The sequence below is a fragment of the Cryptomeria japonica genome, chromosome 8 (assembly GCF_030272615.1).
Source record: "Cryptomeria japonica chromosome 8, Sugi_1.0, whole genome shotgun sequence".
NCBI lineage: Eukaryota > Viridiplantae > Streptophyta > Pinopsida > Cupressales > Cupressaceae > Cryptomeria > Cryptomeria japonica.
This window is the reverse complement of record NC_081412.1, coordinates 172,063,773-172,071,911: the sequence shown is the minus strand read 5'-3', so window position 1 is coordinate 172,071,911 and position 8,139 is coordinate 172,063,773. Positions and strand designations below refer to the sequence as shown.

At 36.0% G+C, this 8,139-nt stretch overlaps 1 pseudogene; it reads left to right on the top strand.

Annotated features, from left to right (window-relative positions):
- The first annotated feature begins 1,285 nt into the window (after positions 1-1,285).
- Positions 1,286-5,093, top strand: LOC131050617 (NF-X1-type zinc finger protein NFXL1-like; annotated as a pseudogene).
- The last annotated feature ends 3,046 nt before the right edge of the window (positions 5,094-8,139 follow it).

Genomic DNA, 8,139 nt, shown 5'->3' with positions numbered 1-8,139 from the left:
CAAATGAGTGACCTATGGGCCTCTCCAAGAAGAACTTAGAAGAGGCAACATGTTTCTCTTGGCATTAAGTCATTTATAACATTTAATGTATTGTTTATCTTGCAAGAATGGGTGCCCAAGTTGGAGGAAAAGTATTAGAGTCAAAATTGGTGTCTTTTCGAGTTTTATGGAGGAATTGCAAGGGTTGTGGTCATGAGAAATGAAAAGGCTTCTTTGGACATCTTTATTGGTGGTTTTAGAGCTCTTGCTATTCTATAAATTTAGCCTTTTGGGTGTAGAATTATGATATAATAGTTGAATGTAGGTGGGAAGCATAAGGAGGTTGATCACATGTACAAAAGTGCTACTATGGTGGATGCAGAGAGGAGAATGAAAGTGATTGTATTGTAAGTGCATTTATTGTTGATAATGCAAACTTGGCCTCTCTTGACTTGTTTATTTCCCAACAAGTTTTACAACATGCATTAAATGCAACCGGTTTGCTAACTATTTATTCTATGCAACCAACTATTTCCACTATGATCAATTTTACAAACATGGGAGTGCACGCCTCCTTGTGACAATTAAAAGACCCAAAATTTATTTATTAAAAAATATTTTTATGTTAAAAAGGAAGGGAAACGAAGTTTTTCACTCGAGCTAATTTAATAGAACGTTTCTTATATTCCATATGAAACCAACACTACAAGAAGAACCCCAATAATTTAATAATATTGTAAAAATAATATAAGATAATACAAAAATACTAAAATATTAACGTAACAATAAAAAATATTAAAATACTATTAAAATCAGAATATAATAATAAAAAAAAAACAATGCAATATTAATAAAAAAGTAACGATTATATATATATAAAGAGAGAGAGACCTTATTGTGAGGTCCACAAAAATAAAAACAGTCTTTAATATTCTCCCTCAATTTCTATGTACTCTACCTTACATCTTCACTATTTATATTAATCCTTAAGACTATTATATATGTTATTTTCCATCGTATACTATTTAAGCTATTACTTTTAATTTCTATTATATTTATTTGTTCACCAATTAAATTTAAATATTAAGTTAATTTAAAATATTAATCATCCATATGCTATAACATATTATTATAAGACATATTTAACAAAAAGAATGACAATATATCAAAACATATATAGATTTTAATTATTATATAACTAATTATATAAATATCATATGGACATATCCCTTGACCCTACTAGTTCAATAATTTTAAAGGAGGGAAAAAAGAGACAAAATTCACGCTGTAAATGATCTTCCCTGTCATAAGCCTCTGCCCCATTTTCCCACTCGGAAATCCATTCGAATTGTATTGATTAGGTGTTCAGCTTTTGCCCGGAGTGGATTAGTTGCACTGAACAACCGAGTCACGTCATTTTTCTCCACACTCTGAAGGAGGTACATCATATCAACTACTCTATTTTTGTAGTTTGTCTTCTTAATCAGAAACCACTGTATATTGATTTTTTGTTTTCTCTTAACAGAGTTGTGTGTAAATCAAACACAAACATTTCACTAGTACAGGGTGTGGGTTTAATCGATATGGAAATGGGTGCTAGCACAGAGGATGTAAAAATAACCAATAACAGTGGTAGGCAAAATTCGTATGGAAACAATGGGCGCAGGGCATGGATTCCTAGAGGTAGAGGAAACCATAATCAAAACCCTAACCCTAACACCAATGGGCGCAGGGTTTGGACTCCTAGAGGTAGAGGTAGAGCATCCAAGTCTGGACATAATTCATCAGCTCAGGATTTAATTCTCCCCATGAATGACATAAAGCATTTTTCACAATCTGTAAATCATAAGAGATCAGAAATGGAGGATCTTGAACTTATGAACAGGAGTAGCAGCCACGATTGGAGGTATCATGCTCCATTGTCAGAGGTTAATGCTCGGCCACTTTTGAAGCAGGAAAGTGAGGAGGTTATTCATTTTGACAGATCAAACGTGCCAAATCTTGTTCAGGAGATTGAACGGAAGCTTCAAAAAAGCAAGGTGGAATGCATGATTTGCTATGAGATGGTGGGAAAATCAGCGGCAATATGGTCTTGTAATAGCTGCTATGCACTCTTTCACCTACATTGCATAAGGAAGTGGGCACGAGCTCCAACTTCCAGAGATTTGTCTGCTGGGCAAAGTCAGAGATCGAATTGGAGATGCCCAGGTTGTCAATCAGTGCAGTATTCAAGACCAGAGGATCTTCAGTATTATTGTTTCTGCGGAAAAATGCAAAACCCATACAATGATTTCTATCTGACTCCACACTCATGTGGAGAGCCATGTGGAAAATCACTTGATAAAGGGAAGGAAATGTCTCGTTGCCCCCATACTTGCACACTCCTATGTCATCCAGGCCCTTGTCCTCCTTGCACAGCAATGGCTGCACCTCAGCCATGCCCATGTGGTAAAAAAACAATTACAGGAAGATGTTCCGATCAGAAATCAGCTGAATCATGTGGACAAGTGTGCGAGCAGCTTCTTACCTGTGGTCGACATCTTTGTGATAAAATATGCCATGAGGGTCCTTGTGGTTCGTGCACTATTGTAATAAATGCCTCATGCTTTTGTGGGAAAAAAGAGAACATGATGCTTTGCGGGAACCTGGAGTTCCATAGAGAATTAGAGTGGAAAAGTGGTGTGTATGCATGTGAGAATCTTTGTATGAAGATGCTCTCGTGTCAAAATCACAATTGCAGCTTGGGATGTCATCCGGGAGAATGCAAAGAATGTGACTTATTACCTCAGAAGTTAAAAACATGCCCCTGTGGTAAAACACAAATACTAAATCAAAGGAAGAGTTGCCTGGATCCTGTGCCAACATGCTCAGAAGTATGTGAAAAGCTTCTTCCTTGTGGGAAACACAAATGCATAAATTCTTGTCACCAGGGCATCTGCCCTCCTTGTCTGGTTTCTGTGGATCAGAAATGTCGATGTGGATCTTCTTCCAGAAAGGTCAGTTGTTGGAAAACAACATCAGTCACAGAGGACAACAAAGAATTTTTGTGTGAAAAGGTTTGTGGACAGAAGAAAAACTGTGGTAGACACAGATGCAATGAAAAATGCTGCCCTCTGTCACATCGAGGTCGGTCTGATATTCAAACAGGTGACTGGGGTCCACATTTATGTCTTATGCCATGTGGGAAAAAGATGAGATGTGGTCAACATTACTGCCAGGAACTTTGCCATAGTGGCTACTGCCCCCATGTCTTGAAACTAATTTTACTGATCTCTCTTGTGCATGTGGGAAGACATCAATTCCTCCTCCAGTACCATGTGGAACACCTATTCCTTCATGTGCATATCCTTGCTCCATTCCTCAGCCATGTGGACATTCTGCAACTCATAATTGCCATCTTGGAGAGTGCCCTCCTTGCACGGCCAGTGCTGCAAAAAAATGTGTAGGAAGTCATGTAATCTTTAGAAATGTTCTATGTGGTTCACGAGAAATAAGATGCAATAAGCTTTGTGGGAAAACAAGGCAATGTGGAATGCATGCTTGTACTAGGACATGCCATATACCACCCTGTGACACAGTTTACATGGAAAGTTCATCATCTAAAGCCAGAATCTCATGTGGGCAAACTTGTGGAGCTAGTCGTAGAGATTGCAAACATATGTGTATTTCTCTGTGTCACCCATCTAGGCCTTGCCCTGATACCAGATGCACATTTCCAGTGACTATTACTTGCTCATGTGGTCGAATGACAGCAAAAGTTCCATGTGATGCCGGAGGTAACAATATCAGAGCTGATCCAGTCTTTGAAGCTTCTATTTATCACAAATTGCCTGCTCCCCTTCAGCCAACAGAGTCACATTTGACCAGAGTTCCAATGGGCCAGAGAAAGCTTGCATGTGATGATGAATGTGCAAAGTTGGAGAGGAAGAAGACTCTAGCAAATGCCTTCGACATTTCAACAAGTGATGATCTACAAGAGGTGAATGGAAAAACATCAGAAATGCTTGCTGACTTGATTCGGAGAGAGCCTCAATGGGTCTCAGATGTTGAAGACAGGTTTAAATATTTAGTTCTGGGAAGGACAAAAATAAACACAAACGGTATTCGTGTCCACATTTTCAATGCTGTGCCAAAGGAGAAAAGGGACATATTGAAGCTACTTGCAGGAAGGTGGAATCTTTCTGTATTTTGGGCTGGATGGGAACCAAGACGCTTTTTTATTGTACAAGCCACACAAAAGTCAAGAACCCCAGCACGCAACCTGTTACTTAATGGTCCATTGCAAACCACAGGGCAGGTGCAACCTCCCATTTTTAATTCATTGGTTGACATGGATCCGAGGCTTGTATTTGCCTTATTTGATTTACCCAGAGAAACAGATGTCAGTGTAAGCTCCCTAATTCTGAGATTCGGTGGGGAGTGTGAACTTGTTTGGCTGAATGACAAGAATGCATTAGCCATATTTACAGACATGACAAGGGCTGCAACGGCTATGAGACGTGTGGCCCATGCAACTGCATATCAGGGTGCTGTCAATCAAAGGAGCACACCAATAGGTTAGTTGTTCAGCTGAGGATTGGGTCCAGATGTAAGATGGGCAGATGCATGGTCCCCAAAGAAGATTGGGAAGAAACCTGCATTTTCTGCAACAAAGGGGTAGTTGAAACTGAACAACACTTCATTATTGATTGTGCAGCATATGAGGATATTCACATTCAGTTTGAAAATATTTTGCAGGTGGACAGTCTGAATAAGATCTTTGAAGAGACAAGACTTCACAATTTCACAAGTTTCTTAATCAAGATACATAATATACATGGAAAGAAGCATGAAAATGGATTAAAGAGAGCACAAAACATAAATGCAAGACTTGAGAATATGAAACTAAATCTTTACCTCATGCCTAATTACACTTTCATATAAATTTTAAGATACAAGTGAATCCAAAGATACAAGACTACACGCAAGCCTCTCAATGTCTCTTCTTGTACACTTTGTTGGGATTTGCTCGATATTTTGGAGGTGGAAATGAAGGTATGTGGATGCTCCTCCTAGCATTCATGGATTTTCTAAAAATATTTCACAAGATATGTTATTATAATATTTTGAAAATGATGAAAGGATGATATCAAAGTTTACCTTTCTAGGATCGAAATGTCTTTAGTTTTTAAAATTTATGTGAATGGTCAAGATCTTCTTGAAGATATTGATGGATGAGATTTCATTTGAATGTTTTTGGAGAAGTGGTAAGCATGGGTCAAATGTATATGAAAATAACTTTTCTAATAAATGTATTTTAGAAAATTGGACAAGATTTGCCTTGATTAATCACACTTTGATTTGTGAAAATGATTAGGTAGATTAAAGAATTGGTTTTAGTGTACTAATGACGTGAGAGGAAAATATGTATTAAATAAGTAGTTATTAATGGAAACATGTATGATGGGATGAAATAAATAAACTTTAAAATTATTTATTTAAGGTTAGAATCTAGGAGAATGCTTGATTAATTGAATAAATAGTCCTAATTTAATTATTTTTAGAAGAATGATTAGATAGATTAATCAAATAATTTAATTAGCATTAGAAGACAAATTAGGATGATAAATTCAATAAATATAAATTATTTAGTTAATTTCTATATGATGATGTGAAATGGATTGATGATAATATAATTTTGGAGAGATGATTGTTGCTACAAGTTGTACCCCATAGTTTGATGTGGTAATAAGTTAAAGTGGAGGGTTTATAGTGAAGTTAAGAAAATGTTGGGCGAGTGTAGATTGGGTGTAACATGATTTTCAAACGGTCACAATTGACTATGGATGCCTAGTGAAAACAAATAAGTAATTGGGAGTTGGATTAAAAAGTGAAATAAATATAATGAGAATGCGTGAGAGGGTAGACATTAGGAGAGATGATATTTAATATGGTGTAAATATGAGAGATATTATTTCAAGTTGAAAGGGACTGATCATAGACAATATATATGAAGAAGATGATGGTTTGTAGCATAGGCGTATGGAGTGATGGTAAGGGTGAATTGAAGTCGAATTTAGATATGAGATTGATATATTTGGTACTAATAATTGCAATAGAAGATATTGATACCAACATAATTAGAGGGAAGAGATTATGTACTGTGAAATCAAGATTGAAGATGTAATGATTTAGCTAAAGAAGTAGAGGTGAATTATTATTCTATGGTATAACAAATCAGAGTTGTTGAATTAATGATAGCAACCTAGAGTTGATGATAGACAAAGAGATGATGTGGATGATATAATTGTTTGTAATAAATGAAGATTATAATTGGGAAGGTGATGAATTGAAGAGATAGTTTTGGAGACAATTTATATTAATAAATGATAGAAATAAAAAAACATAAGGAACAATGTAGGAGAATTTACAAAAATACATGATAAATTATGAAATAATACTGAAAAAATGGTAGAAATGAACTTCTCAAATAAAATAATAGGAACTTTGTCAGAATTGATTAGGGGATATAACATGTATTGGTTGGATACCACAAATAAGGAAAAATATAGAAAGTGGTCTACAAGATGAATTTTAGTTTGAGTTGAGAAAGATAGGTTGAGAGCTACAAAAGGAGACTAGATTGATGGAAGAGATTTAGTTCTTGGAGAGTCAACTGGAAGATAAAAAATAAACAATTTAAGGGAATGATAAGTAGATGCAAAAAAATAAATTTTGGAGTAGGCCCTAGTTCCTTGATTGGGACTAGTAGAGGTGAAAGAAGAAACATAGTTGACTTAATTATAGGAGCTTATCCATTTTTTCAGGGCACATTGAGGTTGGTTACTAGATGAGAGGGTGATTAGATTATTGAACTATTTTTTTTAGAACTATGCTTACAAGTCACCTACCCAAGTTATCTAATGTAGGAGCATACCACGGTGTACGAGCAATCTTGTATTAACCAAAATATTTTTTAATTGTTCAATTTATTTACAAGTTTTATTTCACATTAGACTCATTACAATTTTATATCACATTTCACTACATCTGCATATTTCACCTTGCCATTGGAAACATATATTCATCTTGGATTCTTCAATGACATAAAAGTCCAATGAGATTATATTTATTATGAAAGCATATAATAATTTATGACCTTTAACAAGCACATCAAAATACTAAGACATTCAATATTATTTTTCAAGGTTTTCATCAACTTCTCAAGGCTTTTGGGAGCTAAGGAACACATTGCAAGGTACATTGGGCCTAATAAATATTATAGCTTGGACCAAACAAAGATTATCAATCCTTTATTGGAACATTCTAGAAGATGTACCTAAAAATTTCAAAAGGATTTAATATATGTGCCATCTTCTACCAACTAAGAATATCCTCTACAATTATAAGTTGATATTTAAACACTCCTGAAGATCATTAGAAATTAGCAAAGCATGTTGGAAAAGAATGTATGTACAATTATTGGATGAGTCTGTATTAACATATCTTTCAATTTTTATAATTTCTTTTTTTTATAGTCAAATTTTCAAGGCCTAGCATGTTGGAAACCCACTATGGTACACTATAACTCTATTATGACTATGGATACATAAGGAACATGTGTTTATTGTATTTTTCATTGAGTTTCTTTGCATATTTATCTATTGTCTACACAACTAGATAATCCTTGGTTGAACCCTTTGGCTATGACTATGTTAACTGTCTATAAAATCCTTATATGATGCAATGTTAAGAAAACATGAACCTAAGGATGGATGAATATAAATATCAGGACTTGTAAAAATAGTATCATCACTATGCATCATAACATCATGGATAAAACATTCACTATGTCGCCTGGAGCCGCTGCCGCTGCCGCTTCCGCAACCCTAAGGCCGAATGCCACTGCCACCGCTGCAGCCCTAAGGTCGATTCCCGTCTTGCCTGTTGTTGTTGTGGGGAGCTCGGTGAAGGATGTTGTGGGAGCTGCGAAGGGCATGGAAGTTTCTGTTCGGGCCAAAGCCAACAGTTCGAGGGTTTCTTCTGCGACTTCCTTGCAAGCTTTGCCCTCTTCAGGGGTGGATGTTGGGTCTGCTCTGATTCCTAGGGGCTCCCATGCTGCCATTTTGCTAGAGGAGGCTACTGTGGCTGCACCTTGCAAGCCCAAGACTCCTGTTACTA